Genomic DNA, 21,160 nt, shown 5'->3' with positions numbered 1-21,160 from the left:
GGATTTGGGGTGGATTCCACAATCGTATTAACGGCGGTAAAACTGTCTTTTTTGCGTTTAGGCGACTTGGTTAATATTTTGGTATTATTTAACTGGGCACAGACGGAATTGAACCCCTCATTGAGATGTTGAAAAGCTCCTGAGATATTCAATAGGCGGTCTCGAGTCTGCTTCATAAAGCCGCTCATTGCAACTACCATTTCCTTGCAGGACATGACCACATGTGACCAGAATTAAGATCAATGAAATCTTTAACTCTGCCAGTAAATCCTGCACATTTAACGTGAATCATCGTATCGCAGAGCCAGCAAAAAAGAAAAGTGTCTTTAGCTGAAGACGCAAGAGTAAAATTTTTCTTAGAACAGACAAGAGCCATTGTAAGTATAAAGCAAATAAAAAACAAGAGAGAACGCTATATTCGAGTGCCTCGACTATTAGATACCTGTTACTCAGCTAAACAACTTAATATAAATATGCCTTCTTGTATGTTTTTCGCCGCTCGAATTAGCTCCCGATTTTTATGTTAAAATCGGTACCCAGGGAACACCACGTGGAGGCCGTTGCATTGCAAAGGGGTCTTTCAAACCAAAATAAAATTTGGGGACGCTATTGTATTGCCATCTACCCCAAGACATTGGTACCACGGGCCAAGAAAGGCGGAAATGTAGGCGCTAGCCAGGCTTAAGCGTTTAATGGGTTTTTGGGCGTTAGAGTTGGCCTTTTATTAGGCCAATAGATAGGTATTGACGAAACAAATACATATCAATTAAAATTTTCATAATAGCATCAAAACTGTAGCCACAGCTTGTGGCTTGTGGGCGCCAGAGGGGGCGTGGCACCATTTTGAAACAAACTTGCGCTGCGTAGGAACTCCTAAAATCTACATGCAAAATGCCAATCTTCTAGCTTTTATAGTTTCCGAGATCTCAGCGTTCATACGGACAGACAGACGGACAGACGGACAGACAGACAAACGGACAGACGGACATGGCTAGATCGACTCGGCTAGTGATCCTGAACAAGAATATATATACTTTATAGGATCGGAAACGCTTCCTTCTACCTGTTACATACTTTTGCACGAATACAATATACCCTTTTACTCTACGAGTAACGGGTATAATAAGATTTGAAAAATACCTCAAAGTAAATATGGCACTGGGATCAAATCCAAAAACCACAAGGGGACAAAACACAAAAAATAAGAGCGCGCGATCACGAATTAAATAGAATAAAGAGAGCACGAGAGAATAAATCTTATATCGACTGAGCGTGGCTTGTGCGACATAACAACTTTAAGCATAAACAAATGAAATGTAAAGCATGCAAGAGAGAGAGAGAGAGTTAGAGAAATAAACAAAAAAGTCTACCAGAAGTTCATAGAGAGTAAATTACAGTTATAAAAAAATAGGAGTGGGAAAGATTGAGAGGGAGTACAAAGAAATGACAAATACTTTCGCAAAAGATATCATCAAAGAATATCTATGCACAAAAAAGAGCGCAATATACTTTCACGATGACCCAGATTTTCTTATACTCCAAAAGGCTTAGGCTTGTAAAATGCTCCAAGAAGATATCCTTACGTACGCAGAGTTTAAAGAAAAGATATTAAAAAAGACATAAAGATTTACTACACCCAGGAAAACCGCTAATTGGTTTAAGGAAGAATATTATTTTCCAGACTATCAAAAATTAATACAGAACATTATTAAAGAATGTGAAATTTGTAACATTAAAACAGAACACAGAGACACAAGCTTATCTTTCGATACTACACCAGAAATACAAAATATAAGAGAAAAATTTGTTATAGATTTTTATATGGTAGGAAACCAGCAATTCTTGTCATGCATTAATATATATACTCAAAGTTCGCCACTCTTGTTGAGGTCACAAGTAAAGATTGGTTTAGAAGCTAAAAGGGCCATAATAAAAGTATTCAATGAAATGGGAAAACCACAAGAAATTAAAGCAGACAAAGATTCGGCATTTATGTGTGTAGCTCTACATAATTGGTTATATTCAGAAGGCGTCCACATTCAAGTTATAACAAGTAAAAACGTTATATCAGATATAGAAAGGTTTTATAAAACAGTAAACGAAAAACTATGAATAATAGGAAGCGACACAGACATCGAAAATAGGTAGGGAGTTAGAGCAGAAAATAAAAAACCTATCAGAGAAATGTATACAAAACAAAGATTTAAATATGATCATTGACGTAATAAATAATGGAATCGAGGTTAAAAAAAACAAAAATCAATTCGGCTGCGTGCAGACGTGTTTTATTAACGCTCCGGAAAAACAATTAGCCAATCAGTCGAAAACGTTCGAAACAAATTAATAAGCGCGAGGTTTTGCGTTTCGCGATGCAAATCGCATATCGTAAACTAAAGTTTTAATTAATTATATAATTAATCTTTACGAACTAACTATAAACAAATGAGTAAGAACGTGGATCAGCGCACTCAACGACAAAAACAACAAGACGAAGCCCGTGAAAAAATTCAGAGAGAACAAGACAAACGTCGTCTCTCTTTGGCCCGTAACAACGCCTATTTTACGGTGACGAGTAATACTCTAGAACCGAAAGTGCTTGAAGGTGCAAGTTTACTGACCGCCGAAAACCAGAAAGCTAACTCTTGCTCTCCCGCCCTGCTCTTCACCGCTCGAACGCCATGGAGTGAGCAATGCAAGACTCCAACAGAGCTTCTGCCGCCTAGCGCAACAACAACAGAAACTACTACGACTACTACAACGGTCTCTGTCGCCAACAATGCAATAACGACTCCACCCTCTTCTTGTGCTGCGGGTAAAGCAACAACACAACCAAGTGCAAAAATCGGTGCAAACGGCAAAAACAAAGCTACGGTAGAAGAAGTGACAATTCTGCAAGCGGGTTCGGCCATTCAGACAGGCATGGATCGCTACATTAATATCTCCAAGCGCAAACTAACACCCCCAAAAAACTCGGACGGCAATAAGCCCAAAATAAATCGTTCCAACAAAGGCCCTGTAAATCCCGGGCCATTAGATGAAAACAGATTTTCCATTTTGGCGGAGCCTGAAACAGAGTCTGAACTATTAGCCCCAAGGAAACTAAAGCCCCCACCTATTTTTATTCGGGAGAAGATCTCGAATGCCCTAGTCAACAAAATAGTTGAGCTTGTCGGAAAAGATAACTTTCATGTTATTCCGCTTATGAAAGGGAATATAAGCGAAACTAAACTACAAACCAAAACCGAAGACGATTTCCGAGCAGTGTCGAAGTACTTAAACGATGCCAAAAAGAATTACTACACGTACCAGCTGAAAAGTTGCAAAGGTTTGCAAGTTGTGCTTAAGGGAATAGAACCCGATGTGACCCCCTGCGAAATTACAGAGGCCTTAAAGAAAACGGTTTTTGCGCAAAAAATGTTATAAACATTATGAACAAAAACAAGAAGCCGCAACCACTCTTCAAGGTCGAGCTGGAGCCAGACAGCAGAACTTTGAAAAAAAACGCAGTGCACCCGATCTACAAGTTGCAGTACCTTCTGCACCGTAGGATCACAGTGGAAGAGCCGCACAAACGGACCGGGCCAGTGCACTGCACAAACTGCCAGGAATACGGTCATACCAGGGCTTACTGCACCCTCAGGTCAGTATGTGTAGCTTGTGGAAACTGCCTCGGCTCCGAACCCTGCCCTGCCAACAAGGAAGACTCTCTCACTAAAAAGTGTGTAAACTGCCAAGGAAACCACACAGCTAACTACAGAGGCTGTCCAGTCTACAAGGCGATGAAAAGTCGGATGCAACGAGCAACAACGGCACGCTCCCTGAACACACAAAACACTTACATGTGATCACAAACGACACCGGAAGTTTTCTTCGCAAAAGCAGCCAGATCATCATTTGGCCCTTCAATTACCACCAACGGAATTTCTTACGCCAGTGCTCTAAGATCAGGCACAGCTCACATAGAGCCGAAAGTTGATAACATCCAGCAGGCCATGGGACAGCCACAAAGTAACATGGAATCTATGATGATTACTTTGCAACAAAATATGATGGAATTTATGTCCTTCATGAAAACCACCATGCAAACCCTTATGCAAAACCAAAATATCTTACTACAAATGCTTGCAGCTCAGCAGTCCAAATAAACCATGCCTAGCCTTCGAATAACTCTGTGGAACGCCAACGGTGTTTCACGGTATAAACCTGAAATAACTCAATTTCTGAACGAAAACCACATCGACGTTATGTTGCTGGCAGAAACGCATCTCACCAGCAAATATAACTTTCAAATACGGGGATACACGTTCTATGGCACAGATCATCCAGATGGTAAAGCGGATGGCGGCACTGGAATCTTAATAAGAGACCGCGTCAAACACCACTTTCACCAACGGTTTGCTAAAAATCATCTGCAAGCTACATCGATAAAATTACAGTTGGGCAACTGCAACCTTGCCATTGCCGCTGTCTACTGCCCTCCCCGCTTTACAGTCTCCGAAGACCAATTCATGGACTTCTACAATTCGCTTGGAGAGCGATTCATAGCAGCAGGAGATTACAACGCCAAGCACACGCACTGGGGATCCCGCCTTGTGACCCCCAAAGGAAGGCAACTATATAATGCACTCATTAAAACATGCAACAAACTGGACTACGTTTCACCAGGCAGCCCTACATACTGGCCTACAGATCCTAGAAAACTACCTGATTTAATTGATTTTGCTGTGACAAAAAACATCTCTCGCAATCTAATATCTGCAAAATCGCTTTTGGATCTATCATCGGACCACTCACCAGTGCTAATAACTCTTCTTCAAAGCCCGGAATTAATCGAGCACCCTCACAGGCTGACGTCGCATCGAACCAACTGGCTGAAGTTCAAAAAGTACGTAAGTTCCCACATTGAACTAACTCCACAGCTCAACATCAAGGAGGACATCGACTGCTACGCCGATGCCCTGGAGTCTGTACTCGTCGCAGCAGCCAAAGTCTCAACACCGCAAGGGAGGGATGGGCACACACACCAACACAAAACTAACCATGAAATCGAACAGCTTGTTCTGGAGAAAAGACGTTTGAGACGTACTTGGCAAACCAGCAGATCGCCATCCTCAAAACAAAGTCTTAAAAAAGCTGGTCGCAGACTTACCAGGGCTCTAAGGCAAGAAGAAGAAAAAGCACAACGCCAGTACATTGAGAAACTTTCACCCATCAGCACTAAGCATCCCTTGTGGAGGGCCCACCCAAAACTAAGTGCGCCGGCCGAAACAGTAATCCCCATAAGAGACTCTTCAGGCAGCTGGGCCAGAAGCGACAAAGACAGAGCTTGTACATTTGCTTTACACCTTCGAAATGTTTTTCAGCCAAACCCTGCAACTAATTCATTCGCACTACCGTCGCCGTCAATTCGAATTGAATCTGAGACGGAGCCAATTCTGTTTCAACCAAATGAAATTGCAAAAGTAATCAGCGAGCAATTGAAACCAAAAAAGGCCCCAGGCGGTGATCAAATAACTCCCAAAATGTTAATCGAACTTCCAAACTGTGCAGTTGAGGTTATTTGTAAACTCTTCAACGGGATTACACGACTTGGCTATTTCCCAAAAAAATGGAAAAAATCGGTAATCATAATGATCCCAAAGCCAGGGAAAGATCACACAATACCAGCTTCGTATAGACCGATAAGTTTACTCTCGTGTCTGTCAAAACTGTTCGAAAAATGCCTTCTGACGCGCATCATTCCATATCTGAAAGAGCACAACGTTATTCCAGCACATCAATTTGGCTTTCGAGAAAGCCATGGAACAATAGAGCAAGTCAACAGATTAACAACAGAAATAAGGACTGCATTCGAGCTTCGGGAATACTGCAGTGCGGTATTCCTTGACGTTGCACAGGCTTTCGACCGAGTCTGGCTTGATGGCCTTATCCATAAAATCAGAACGATCCTGCCAGGAAACACTCACAGGATACTGGAATCGTACTTTTACAACAGAGCCTTCGCCGTGAGATGCAACACCACAACATCCGATGACTACGCTATAGAGGCTGGAGTTCCCCAAGGTAGCGCCCTTGGTCCAACTCTATTTCTCCTCTACACCGCAGATATTCCCACGAACGAGCGGCTAACTACTTCTACATTCGCAGACGATACCGCGATCATAAGTCGGTCCAAATGCCCAACTCAGGCAACAGCACTACTAGCTGATCATCTCGTTGTAGTGGAGAGGTGGTTATCAGACTGGCGTATAAAAATAAATGCGCAAAAGTGTAAACACATAACGTTTACTCTTAACAGACAAACGTGTCCCCCGCTAACCGTGAATAACACGCCACTTCCACAAGCTGACGATGTAACGTACCTTGACATCCACCTAGACCGGAGACTTACATGGCGGAGACATATCGAAGCTAAGAAAATTCACCTAAAACTAAAATCAAACAGTCTCCATTGGCTTTTAAACGCGCGCTCCCCCCTCTGCCTGGACTTCAAGGTCCAGCTTTACAATTCAACGCTTAAGCCAGTCTGGACCTACGGCTCCGAATTGTGGGGAAACGCGAGCAGCAGCAACATCGACATTATTCAGCGAGCACAATCAAAAATCCTGAGAACTATCACTGGGGCACCTTGGTATGTTCGGAACGACAACATCCACAGAGATCTTGGCATTCTACCCGTAAAAGATGAAATATCAAAACAAAAAGCGTCCTACCACACCAAGCTAACTTCTCATCCAAACCAGCTCGCCAGGGGCCTAGCCAGGGCTTCCATCCGCACCCGATTGCAACGCAATGACCTTCCAGCTCAGCAATAGTTATTAGAGCCCCTAAATTTTTGCGCCAGTCACCTTGACTGTCAGATAACTTTTTAATTTAAGATTCTATATACTTATTGTTAGTCTCAATTCAGAGAATTTCCAATAAATAAAATGCAAATGTTAAAAAAAAAAAAAAGGTTATTAATAAATTTAAAGTAGATCATGAAAGAGAAAAACAGGCTAACGTTTTAATATTTAACTTACGACATTTTACAGAATATATAGAAGATATTGAGTTAGGAATGCAGTTGACCAGGCTTGGTATATGTGCGGACTCTGCCGAATGCAGAGTTATTAGAATAGAACAAGAGAAAACTCTATAGTCGAGTGCCTCGACTATTATATACCCGTTACTCAGCTAAAAAAGTTCAAATTATCAATTTGAATTCGGCGATCTCTTAGAGCTGGCAGCTTTACAGCACGAGCATCAGCACCAGCGCTGCTTTAGCGCAGGCAGCTTTTGTCCTGCACCAGCAGCTGTGTTTATGTTTATGTTTTTGAGTGCAATAAATTGACTAGGAATATTAAACATACATACTTATATTGGCTAAACACATACATTCTTAAATAGTATTATGTATATTAAAGTCTAAGTGTTTGCACAAAACGAGTAAGGGGTATAGCGAATAGCTTTCTTTGAAAGGAGTTATCTTTGCCGGGCAATTGCAACTGTGTACAATGTAAATACATACATATGTATATGCTTACATACATACACACATACGCCATTGTTTGACTCAGACCTCCAATTTGGCTAACTTGATTTGATTTGCATAGTTCTTGGGATATAGTTCGGTATTGACAAATGAAAACCATCGCAATTTCCTTTAATAGAAATCCTTATCGAGAATTAACGTTGACTCTGTTGAGCACCTTGGCCAGCTGTTCCAAAGTCATCCGTTAGATGGCGCTACCACGGGCCATGAAAGGCGGAAATGTAGGCGCTAGCCAGGCTTAATCGTTTAATGGGTTTTTGGGCGTTAGAGTGGGCGTGGCAAACTTTTATTAGGCAAGTCGATAGGTATTGACGAAACAAATACATATCAAGTAAAATTTTCATAATAGCATCAAAACTGTGGCCACAGCTTGTGGCTTGTGGGCGTCAGAGGGGGCGTGGCACCATTTTGAAACAAACTTGCGCTGCGTAGGAACTCCTAAAATCTACATGCAAAATCCCAATCTTCTAGCTTTTATAGTTTCCGAGATCTCAGCGTTCATACGGACAGACAGACGGACAGACAGACGGACAGACAGACGGACAGACGGAGAGACGGACAGACGGACATGGCTAGATCGACTCGGCTGGTGATCCTGAACAAGAATATATATACTTTATAGGGTCGGAAACGCTTCCTTCTACCTGTTACATACTTTTGCACGAATACAATATACCCTTTTACTCTACGAGTAACGGGTAAAATAACGTTCGACTTGTTTCGATCTCTAATATGCACTGAGTTTTAATGTTCGATTTCGAGATTACAAAGAGAGATATGTAAGTTAACTAAGTTAACCGGGCGAAGGCAATGACCGATCGCCCGAAAGCTCGCTCCGGCCAAATTGCTGACACAGCGTCTGGCCGGAAGCTCGTGCATAGCCGGCAAGCACTACCCATTGGAGTGGCCGCTATGAGTCCCTTTTTATGTTAGCTTTAAGTTCAGTTCAATTTTGATATTCACCGAATAAAGAGCACAAGCTCGTTCAATATAACTCCGGCAACCGCCGTTAACCATTTTATTATTTACAAACTGACTGAGTCTCTAGGCCAGCAGGTTAAGAAGGGCAGTCACCCTTCCAACATAATCCTCCTAATTCATCATTGGGACACCTTCGGCCAGCCGGCCAACAATCAACAGTGGACCTGTCGTCCGCCAGAGAAGAAGAAGAGAAGTCGCCGAGTACTGACGGCGATTCACCATTAACCGGATAAATAAAAATATTAATTGGCGCCCACGTTAAATTACCCATCTAAGTCGGGAAATCATGTAAGTGAGCACTTCTGTTCCAAAAAATTTTTCCGGCATCTGCATTGGTAAAATATTTAAATACGCTATATTTTCTGCAGCTCTGTATTAGAGTTTCGTGTTAACATTTTTATAAATAAACATACTCACTAATTGGCTGACAATTTTATTGGTGTAATCACATGTGATATTATTTGTGTTTTTCATTGTTTGCATTTTTTAAAAAAAATTCTTTCAATAAATATCTTGGTGCCCAATATTATCGCCAATATAACTACCAGATTACATATTTAATACCCAGCCTAGACGCAAAGGCGCCGCCGGGAAATAAATTTATTAATTGTGCATTTATTGATATATTTTTATTGGCGACGGATACTGCCTCATTTAAATTTGTGCATTTAATTTACCCCTTATATGTAGTCATCTTTTTGCTTACACCTAAATTCTTTGTGTTAGCTTGGCAACAGTCTTGGGTTTGTTTTTGTTTCCATCGCTTACCCACTCCACTACGACACTCGAACTCGACACCGCGACGTTTGTACTCCGATTTTGTTTAGCTTCGCTTCTTTGTCTTTCAGAGCGGTAGTTTAGCCACCGCGGATCTTTACTGTGTCAATTTTTGTTGTTTATATTTTTGTTTGCCATAGCAGAGACCCGGTCCCCGTGATCCCCCTCTCCTTGTCACTACTTGGCGAGGCAACAGCTCAATTTCCAACGAGCTCTCGTCCATCGTTACCAAGCGGCATCTCAGCCCCCGCGGCCCCCTCGCTATATTCGTGGGCAAGACCGCTTGAGCATGCATTAAATCGCTGGGCCGATTTAGCTTGCACGGCTCCATATGAGCAACCCATTCCAACAATATAGGAACAGCAACTAGATCCCCAGTGACTCTGAATCAGAGACTGAAGGGCCGGCAAAAACTTTTACACCGAAAAGTGTAATCGTCGGCACTCCCTCAGCCAGAAACATGGCATTTAACCCAGATCAAATAAAGGCGGTAGTAGACGCTGCCGTCAACCATGCCCTACAGGACAGCCAGCGCAGGGAGAATGAGTTGCGCCAGACTATCCAACAACTGGCCAACCAAGTGGCGGCGATGCAGGTCGCACCTGCCCCAACAGTAGCTCCTCAGATTAAAGTTTATACACCCATAGACATTAATAACACCGTCATTTGTAATGAGCCACTAGACGCCGTCAAATGCCTGCCCGAATTTTCGGGTGCCCAGGAAACATACGTCTCCTGGCGGCAGGCGGCAGTAGGCGCATACTATATTTTTAAGAATTTCGTAGGAAGTTCACGCCATTATCAGGCAGTTATTATAATTAGGAGCAAAATAAGGGGACCGGCTGATGCAGTGCTATCCTCATTTGGCACAGTGCTTAATTTCGACGCGATTATAAATCGACTCGACTTTACTTATAGTGACAAGCGGACAATGCATGTCATAGAGCAGGAGATGGGCACCCTCAGACAGGGGAGTCTCTCGCTTCTACAATATTATGACGAGGTTGAAAGGAAGCTCACCCTCCTCACCAACAAGGCGACCATGACATACGAAGCCTCGGCTGCACGAGTTTTATGCGAAAAATTCCGTGATGATGCCCTTCGCGTATTTATCTCAGGATTAAAACGCAGCCTCACTGACGTCCTCTTCGCGGCGAAGCCCAAAGACATGCCATCAGCACTTGCCTTGGCTCAAGAGGTGGAGGCGAACCATGATAGGTATACCTTTGCATCATCATTTGCAAGAAGCCAGGAAGACAGGGAGAAAAAACAATTTCCTAAGGCGCAAGAGCGTCCGCAGGCCGCCCCTCATGCTAATTCCCAATATAGTGGCGGTAAAAATCCCCATTTTACTAAGCAACACAAGGCACATGTACACCCTGCTCCACGCAGCGATAGGCACCAGGGAGACACTCCAGAACCCATGGAAGTGGATCCATCATTGTCTAGGATGCTTAAGCCATCACAGGCCCCGGCATACCAGAATAGGAAGCCGGCGACATCCGACAAGTCGCGCCCACAAAAAAGGCAAGGGGTAAATCACATTGCCCAGGGCGCTGACAAAACTGGTGATACGTACACCACAGCTGCCTCTAGCGCGGCACAAGAAATTGTTGACGATGCCATCAGCGAGTACGACTCGGACGCCATCAATTTTTTAGGGGAAAATCCCTGCTACCCGTCATCAGACGAAGAGTAGCGGGGATAGACATGAGACTCCTAGTCGATACGGGCGCGGCCAAAAATTTCATCCGACCACATGAAGGACTGAAAGGCGTCCGCCCGGTAGAAACTCCATTCACGATTCATTCGATCCATGGAGTCACCAAAATCACGAAGAAATGCTTCGTGTCAATTTTCAACTTGAAGGCCACGTTCTTCATTTTACCAGATTTGTCTTCCTTTGATGGAATAATCGGCCTCGACCTTTTAAAGCAGGCAGGGGCGTCACTTTGTCTGGCCTCCGGCCAGCTCAAATGGGGCACGGAAGTAGAGAAAATTGATTTCCATACTTGCCCCGATGTAAATTTCACTGAGGTGGATTGCTCAGACGCACCACCTTTGGTCCAAAAAGCATTTTTGAAAATGCTCAGCGATAGAAAAAAAACCTTCGCTGACCCCAACGAGGCTCTATCTTACAATACGTCGGTGGTAGCCACCATCAGAACTGTTGATGAGAAGCCCATTTATGCCAAACTTTACCCATATCCAATGGGGGCAGCTGATTTTGTCAATGGCGAAATCCAAGATCTGCTAAAAAATGGCATCATCCAAAAGTCGAAATCCCCCTACAATAACCCAATATGGGTAGTAGATAAAAAGGGCACCGACGAAACTGGCAAGCGGAAAATGCGTTTGGTATTGGATTTTCGCAAACTAAACGAGAAAACAATACCCGATCGATACCCCATGCCGAACATCTCGATGATATTAGGAAACTTAGGCAAGGCCAAGTATTTCACAACCCTGGACTTGAAGTCCGGCTATCATCAGATCACGCTGGCAGAATGCGACCGTGAAAAAACTTCCTTTTCCGTTAACGGAGGAAAGTACGAGTTTCGCAGAATGCCATTTGGATTAAAAAATGCAGCCAGCATTTTCCAAAGAACAATTGACGACATACTGCGAGAGCAGATTGGCAAATTTTGCTATGTCTATGTTGATGATGTTATCGTCTTTTCGGAGGACGAAAACTCCCACATCCGGCACGTGGATTGGGTTCTCAAGAGCCTACACGATGCAAATATGAGGGTATCAACAGAAAAGTCACGATTTTTCAAGAAAAGCGTTAGCTTTTTAGGGTTCATAGTCACCAATAACGGGACTACCACAGGCCCAGAAAAAATAAAAGCCATTCAGGAGTTCCCAGAGCCTAAGAACATATTCGAGGTCAGATCATTCCTTGGCTTGGCCAGCTATTATAGATGCTTCATAAAAGATTTTGCGTCTATAGCTAGGCCCATCACTGATATCCTGAAAGGGGAACTTGGAAGTGTCAGCAGACACAGATCCAGGAACATCCAGGTGCAGTTCAGCGAGCCCCAACGGCTGGCTTTCCAAAAGCTGCGTAACATTCTGGCTTCAGAGGATGTCATTCTCAAATACCCTGATTATAAAAAGGCATTCGATCTAACGACGGATGCCTCGGCATTTGGCATTGGCGCGGTACTATCCCAAGAGGGAAGACCCATTACCATGATCTCGAGAACCCTAAAGGACAGAGAAGTTAATTACGCCACTAACGAGCGTGAATTGTTAGCCATAGTTTGGGCGCTGGCCAAGTTACGCCACTATTTATATGCAGTAAAAGACATAAATATCTTTACTGATCACCAACCGTTGACCTTCGCAGTATCGGAGTCCAATCCGAATGCGAAGATCAAACGATGGAAAGCCCGCATCGACGAGTCCGGCGCTAAAATTTTTTACAAGCCCAGTAAAGATAATCTCGTTGCGGATGCCCTCTCAAGACAGCAACTTAACGTTGTGGAAGAGGAAGAAGCTTTTTCTAGCGCGGCCACAATTCACAGTGTGCTGTCGCTAACCCATACCATTGAAACCACGGACAAGCCTTTAAATTGCTTCCAGAACCAGATAACTCTGGAGGAGGCACGCTTTCCGTCTTTACTTGATGAACTCGCGGATATAATCGTTCCTAAAGGCGTAAACGCCATTCATTGTGACTTGCACACGCTGGCAATGATACAGGACGAATTGGTTCGGCAGTTTCCAGCCACCAAATTTTGGCATTGCAAAAATCGTGTAACGGATATTTTTGCAGTTCCTGAGAGACGGGAAATCCTCACCGTCGAGCACAACAGGGCTCACAGATCGGCCCAAGAAAATGTTAAGCAGATACTCTCCGAGTACTACTTTCCAAAGATGGCCAAGCTAGCCACCGAGATTGTAGCAAACTGCAAAACATGTGCGAAAGCCAAGTACGATAGGCACCCAAAGAAGCATGAGCTAGGCGAGACTCCGATCCCCTCTCATGTGGGAGAACTACTACATATCGACATCTTTTCCACAGACAAGAAATACTTCCTCACTTGCATCGACAAGTTTTCGAAGTTTGCAGTTGTGCAACATGTCCACTCCAGGACAATCGAGGATCTTAAACCGGCCATACTCCAAATCATGAACTTTTTCCCTGGGGCTAGAGTAGTCTATTGCGATAATGAACTTTCGTTAAACTCGCACACTATCTCAGCCATGCTTGACAACCATTTTGGTGTTAGCATTGCAAATGCCCCACCACTTCATAGCGTCTCAAACGGGCAAGTAGAGCGCTTTCACAGCACCCTCTTGGAGCTTGCTCGTTGCCTAAAGATCGACAAGGGGATAACCGATACTGTGGAAATTATTTTATTGGCAACCGCCAAATATAATAAATCAATTCACTCTGTCGTTGACAAACGGCCGGTCGACATCGTGCAAAAGCACTCAGACGACCCACAGACGGACGTCCAGAATAAGATCGTTAGGGCACAAAACACGCTCAGGGCCAGGGAAAATGCCTCCCGACAATGCAGAACATTCGAAGTCGGCGAGAAAGTTTTGGTTAAGTCCAACCGAAGGCTTGTCAATAAACTCACACCACTGTGTGAGGAAAAAGCTGTTGAAGCGGACCTGGGGACCACGGTCCTCATTAAGGGGAGGGTGGTCCACAAGGACAACATTAGATAATAATTCATTTTTTTCTACTGTTTACACCTAGCCACTTGGCGTAAGTTTTCTTTTCCACATTTTTTCACCCATAGCCACTTGGCATTAGTTTTTTTTCCATATTTTCTAACCCCTATTCACTTGGTATAAGTTTTTGTTATAATTGTGCTTTTTTCTTTATGCTTTGGTGGTGGGCTACAATATTTTAAACAAACACTACAATACATCCAATATTACAGGTTCGCATTCGTATCCCTGTTAGTCCTGCTTACCGTAACATCGGGGCACGTCTCGGACTACTCACAGGCCAAATATATTCCCATCATTGATGGTAGAATTTTAGTTTGGGAAGAATTCGCGTTCGTTACACACTCGGCGAATCTCTCGGAATATAGGCGCGTGGTGGAAGAAACGGATGGCATGACCAGCATGTTTCCCCAGTCACACATGCAGAAACTTTTGAGTGTCGATGTCGCTCATCTGCGTGACCTGCTCGACTCGTTGAGCATCCACCATAGGGTAGCTAGGAGTTTGGATTTCCTAGGAGTGGCGTTAAAGGTAGTGGCGGGTACGCCAGATGCAGAGGATTTCGAAAAAATTAAATTTAATGAATTTCAGTTAATAAATGCAAACAATAGGCAGATAAACATCAATAGTAAAGTACAAGACCAAATTAATAATATTACTACCACCGTCAACCAACTTCTGAGGTCAGCCAAGGGAACCCAAGTTGACACGGGGCATCTTTATGAGATGTTATTATCCCGAAATAGAATGATTAGTATGGAGCTGCAAAATGTATTACTAGCGATAGCTCTAGTTAAGGCCAACATTGTGAGCCCTAGTATACTAGATCATGCAGACCTAGAAGATATATGGATAGAAGAGCCCACAGATACCCCCATCAAAGACTTATTGTCCGTTGCTTCCGTTAAAATATTACAGTCCGATAACTTTTTGTATTTTGTCATCAAATTTCCAATAATTAAGTCGTCGTGTATTAAAATTACTGTTTTCCCCGTGTCCCATCATGACACGATGCTCAGGCTGGAGGACAAAATAATATCTGATTGCAATGGAGCAATTCGCACGGTCAACAATTGCTCCACAACACCTGGAGCCACATTTTGCCAGCTGGCGTTAAGAAGGTCGTGCGCGCAAGAGCTCCACGTTGGAGGCATAGCGCACTGTGACATCCAGCACAGCGATCTACATCCAATTACTCACGTAGATGAAGGCATTATAATTGTAAACGAACGTCCGGCACGTGTCAGTGTGGATAATGGCACTTACATCCATGTACGAGGCACGCATCTCATTACCTTTACTGAGAGTGCCATGGTTAATGAAACCCGATATGTCAACAATGACAGGGCCCAGAAGAGGGTCCCAGGAGTAGCCAGCTCGCCCTCCCTGAATATTACTATGGAGCACAACATCCTCAGTCTTCCGTACCTTCACCGCTTGAGTGAGCGTAATCTGGAACACATCAAGAGAGTCGGGGAGAATATCAACGACTATCATTCACATCAGATAGTACTGGTGGCAGGAGCAATATGCTGCGCGTTGATCTGCGTCGGTTTCACCTATCGGCGAGTCATCCAGGCCAGGAGAGCTACGGCCCAGATAGCAGATATGATCGCCCAAATAGGGTCGGCCGAGGGCGGCCTTAATCCTGAGGGGGAGTAGTTAACTAAGTTAACCGGGCGAAGGCAATGACCGATCGCCCGAAAGCTCGCTCCGGCCAAATTGCTGACACAGCGTATGGCCGGAAGCTCGTGCATAGCCGGCAAGCACTACCCATTGGAGTGGCCGCTATGTGTCCCTTTTTATGTTAGCTTTAAGTTCAGTTCAATTTTGATATTCACCGAATAAAGAGCACAAGCTCGTTCAATATAACTCCGGCAACCGCCGTTAACCATTTTATTATTTACAAACTGACTGAGTCTCTAGGCCAGCAGGTTAAGAAGGGCAGTCACCCTTCCAACATAATCCTCCTAATTCATCATTGGGACACCTTCGGCCAGCCGGCCAACAATCAACAGTGGACCTGTCGTCCGCCAGAGAAGAAGAAGAGAAGTCGCCGAGTACTGACGGCGATTCACCATTAACCGGATAAATAAAAATATTAATTTGTATGTATGTACATGTGTGAGCTTCATGTATAAAAGAGCGTAGGGCGAACTCAAAACATAAGCATATGATTACAGTGTGGGGTAATTAAATATAACAAGTTGGCAAAGAATTCAAATTATTAATCAGCTTGAACGAAGTTATTTATAACAATAATAATAATTAAATCAAAATTAATGTTGACTTATGATGTCATCGAACATTCTCCGCCCGTTGAATGATCCAAGGAGTATTCAAGCACCAGTTTGCTCAGGCAGGGGCGCTATCTTACAGATGGGTCTTCAAATGGTTCCAATTTTCACCTTGATCTCGGCCACTCGTACTCGTCCATCAGCTCCGACATGCGTGTTGGTGATGCGACCAAGGATCCACTCCTGGGGAGGTGTATTATCCTCGTGAACTATCACCATTTGGCCAATTCGAATGTTGGCGTGGGGTTTGAGCCATTTGGAGCGCTCCTGAAGCGTGTGTAAATAATCACGCCTCCATAGCTCCCAGAACTGCTGCTTCAAATACGTTACGCGCTGCCACCGCGTAAGATAAGATGGTCTGCTCTCGTCAATTGAAGGCTCCGGTACGGACATCAAAGAGGACCCAATCAGCAAGTGCGCTGGGCTAAGCGCCTCTCCATCGTTTGGGTCTTCGGAAAGGGGTGCCATTGGTCTTGAGTTTAAGATTGCCTCCGACTCGATTGCAATCGTTTGAAGCTCCTCGTACGTTAGCCCAGTGTTGCCCAAGTTTTTCATCATTAGGCTCTTCATGGACTTCACTGCGGCCTCCCACAAGCCGCCAAAGTGGGGAGCACGCGGAGGGATGAACTTGAACTCGAATCCCACGATGCTGCTGAACTTCTGCAAATTTAATGTGTTGGCTTCGTCGAATAGCTGCTGCTTAAAGTCCTCGAGCTGCGATCGTGCACCGACGAAATTAGTTGCATTGTCACAATAAATGCGTAGTGGGATGGCTCTGCGACTGACGAAGCGCTTTAAACAGAGAATAAAATTATTAGTAGATAGATCGAAAATGAGTTCTGTGTGGATTGCTTTTGACGAAAAGCATATAAACACAGCCATGTATGTTTTATATGGCACCTTGCTTCGAATGCGGTATGATGTGGAAAATGGTCCACATAGGTCGACTCCAGATACAAAAAAAGGTCGTTGTGAATGAAAGCGATCAACTGGAAGTGATCCCATCATTTGTTTCATTAAACGAGGCTTATAATGGTAACAGTGTGTGCAGCGCCGTACAATCTTTCGCACAACTTCTCTGGCGTTTACAATCCAAGCCTGAAGTCGCAGGATTCCAATGAGAGCCTTTGGTCCAGCGTTCATGTGATGCCGGTGGAGATACTCAACAAATTTCAACGTGAAGCAATGATTCATCGAGTGAAATGGGCGCCTTAACTAAGCGGCCCCCTACACGTAATAGTGTTATCGAACCGTTTGATCCGTTAGTCGCTGCTAGGAACAGATTTAGTTTCTGAAATTCGGGTTTTAAAATCCTGTTTTCCTTTAGCTGCTAGATTTCGTTGAAAAAGGTCTTCTGCTGAATATGTGATACGATGTGCTTGAACGCTTATTGCAATTCAGTTGCTGGTGTATGAATTACATCGACTAAGTTCACCTTTTTGTTGACCTTGATTCTATTAAAGACGCGCAACACAAAAGCTATGACTCGCAAAATGCGCCGATAGGATGAGAATTTGTTGATAACTTCATCGAATACATCTTCCTTGCTTCCACTATCGGTACATGTGAGGACTGTTGCTTTTCGCAGCTCCAACTCTTCATTGGTGTCCTGAGAATTTGGTACTGGTTGAGGCCATCCAGATGAGTCTTGACGTAAGAAGCTTGGTCCACGAAACCATATAGTTTCCATAAGCTCGGACGCTGCGCAGCCTCTTGAAACTATGTCCGCGGGATTGTCCTTGCCCGGAACGTGCCTCCAAGTGATGTTTGACGTGGTTGATTGCATCTCAGAAATCCGGTTAGCGACGAAACAGTTTAGCCTGGACGAGTGCATGGTAAGCCACTGTAGAACGATTCTTGAATCTGTCCAAAAGAAAAAACTATCAATGTATTTTTAGAATTTATGCTTAATCTTGGCCCATGTTTGACACAATAATTGAAATTGCTTTTATTGGGGCCACCTTAGACTTGGCGATGATTAGCATTGATTTGAACTCTCCGTTTATGTATGTTCGTAGATATAGGCAACAGCCATAAGCTCGCTGCGATGCATCTGAAAATCCGTGTATTTCCGATAGATTTTTAGGTGACGAGTTAATAAATCTTGGAACTTCGATGGTTTGAAGATTGTGCAAATCTTCTTCTATTCGCTTCCACTGAGATTGAAGCTCAGGGGGAAGTGGATTGTCCCAGTTTAGACGATGCATCCACAACTCTTGGACCAATATTTTGCATCGAGCCCTAGCAAATCGTACAGGTGAGCTACAAGTGAAACGATGCTCCGCTTGGTGACGACAGAGATTGTAGGTAGGGTATACCTGAAACAAAACACATCTAGTTTTGGTTGCCACGACATGCCCAAAGTCTTCGTAACATCTTTGGTATCAACCCTAAATTGAAACTCTGCTCCGTTGCCTTCTATTTTGCTTGTGTTCCACTTTGCAAGCTCTAATCCAGCCTTAGAAAGTATGCTGGTGACCTCTGTAGCTTTGAGATGAAGCTCTTCGACACTGTCTGCTCCAGTAAGGAGGTCATCGACGTACATATCTTCTTTAAGTACGGCTGCTCCGATGGGAAACTGATTTGAGAACTTATCTGCAATATATTTCAAGCTCCTGATTGCTAGAAATGGTGCGCAGGACATGCCGTACGTGACAGTGTTGAGCTGAAACAATTCTAAAGGCGCAGCTGAGGATTCTCTCCAGAGAACAAGTTGATACATACGATCGTCTGGTGATACTTCAAACTGGCGATACATCTTGCAGATATCAGCTACAAGTACATGACGATATAAGCGAAAGGCAAGAAGTCTTAGGATAAGATTCTGCTGGATGCTTGGGCCAATCATCAACAACTCATTCAGAGAAAGGTTCGACGTTGTTTTGCACGATGCATCAAACACAACACGCAGCTTGGTAGTCTTGCTTTCTGATCTCAGGACTCCATGATGCGGGATTACATAATGGGTCTTTTGAGAGTCGAAATCAGATGCCAATTGCATGTGATTCAAATCTATGTATTCCCTCATGAATTGAACGTACATCTCCTTTAACAACGGGTTGCGGCTCAACCTCCGTTCATTTTGCAAGGATTCTCCTTAAATGGCAAGCAAACTTGGACTCGTCCAGATGTGAGAAACCTTGTGTTTGCCACAAAATGTCGTTCGCATTCCTGCTCTTCTGCGGTGAAACCTTGATCGTGCGAATCAAACTCCTCGATTAGCCAAAACCTTTCTAATGCACCTTGCAGCTCCGTAGAACGTGCCATGTTGCATGTTACGACTTGGGATTGCGGAATATCAGAAACCTTTCCGCCAACGATCCAACCAAGTGCAGTATTGACCAGGCAAGGAAGGCCTGGACCTAAAGAAATTTTGCCATGTGAAAGTAAATCAAAAAACTCTTGTGTGCTGATAAGTAGGTCAATCCGGTGAGGCATGTAGAAGCCTGGATCTGCAAGGTCAATCTCTGAGGGTATGTTCCATTGTGAAGTGTCAACGAATCGCTCTGGCTGATTAAGCGATATTGTCTTGGCTACAGCGAATTGTAAATGCCATTCATTTACAGATAATCGTGATCGAATAGTTGTTGAGACCGAGAATCTCATCTGCGTTCTGACATCGCCTATGCCAGAAATGTCATACTTCTGTCTCTCGAATCTGAGCTGAAGGAGCTTGGCCAACTCTTCAGAGATGAAATTTATTTCAGAGCCTGAGTCAAGCAAAGCTCTGGCTGGCTGAAATATTCCGAACTTATCCTTAATCAATACTATTGCCGTAGGAATTAAAGCGCGCCTCGAATGACGCGAAAGCATGGAAACAGCATGTGTGGGTTCCCGCTGTTGCTGAGATGTGTGGGAGACAATTTGTGTTGGTTGCTCTGGATGAGCAGTTCTATGCAGAATAGTATGATGTAAGCCTTGACAAACGCGGCAACGAGATCTACTTGGACATCTGCTCGCCAAATGGCCGGTGCGCAAACAATTTATGCACAGAGCGGATTGCTTGACGAAATTCAATTTATCCTGCCAGTCTAGTAAACCAAATGAAGGGCACTGATTGAGAGAGTGATAAGTAACAGAACATTTTTTACAACCACCCTGTGCCGTAACAAATGCTCTTCTATTCTGCGTGGGCCTTTCCTTTGGCTTCTCATCAGATGTTCGTTTAACGTTGCTCTCCAAAAATTGACAATGACGGCTTAAACTGCGATAACAATCCTCCCAAGTACGCAACACCTCGTATTCTTGAACCCGATCGTACGATAATTTCGAATCTGCATCAATTTTAGATAAAACAAGATGAATTAGTATTGCGTTCATAACATCTGCTTCTGTTCCTAACGACAACAACGATTCACGCAGCGCGGAGACGGTATCCAAGATACAACGAAGAGCTGCGGTATCAGATCTTTTCATAATTTGAATATCAAATAAGCTAGATATGTGCTCTATGAAAATCAAAACATTTTTATCGTAACGCTCCTTTAACTGCTTTAACGCCTTTGGATAATTGATTTCGGACACTTGAAAAGGGGCCACAACACTCAGCGCGGGGCCAGACAAACTTTGTTGTCTTAAAGACATGAGTTGAGTATCAGCCATTTTTGCAACGATTTATTTAGCGAAAACTAATTGTGGAGTAATTATTGAGTGAAGCAATTCCAAATATGTTGGCAATGCCTTTTGGTTCAAAGGGAGAAAACAAAACACTCCGATGCTTGGGAAAATAACTCAATTTTTGGCTTTTTTATTTGCAGACCAGCTGCACAAGTATGTATGTGTGTATATGGGCAATGCCTTTTGGTTCAGAGTGGAATGACAAAACCGCGATTGCATTTGCGAGTCTAGCTTACAGTTTTTCGTCCTCTTTGTGCCGCTG

Source organism: Drosophila rhopaloa, unplaced genomic scaffold, assembly GCF_018152115.1.
Source record: "Drosophila rhopaloa isolate 14029-0021.01 unplaced genomic scaffold, ASM1815211v1 contig_155, whole genome shotgun sequence".
In the NCBI taxonomy this organism is placed as follows: domain Eukaryota; kingdom Metazoa; phylum Arthropoda; class Insecta; order Diptera; family Drosophilidae; genus Drosophila; species Drosophila rhopaloa.
The sequence above is the reverse complement of the archived record's forward strand: the minus strand, read 5'-3'. Positions refer to the sequence as shown.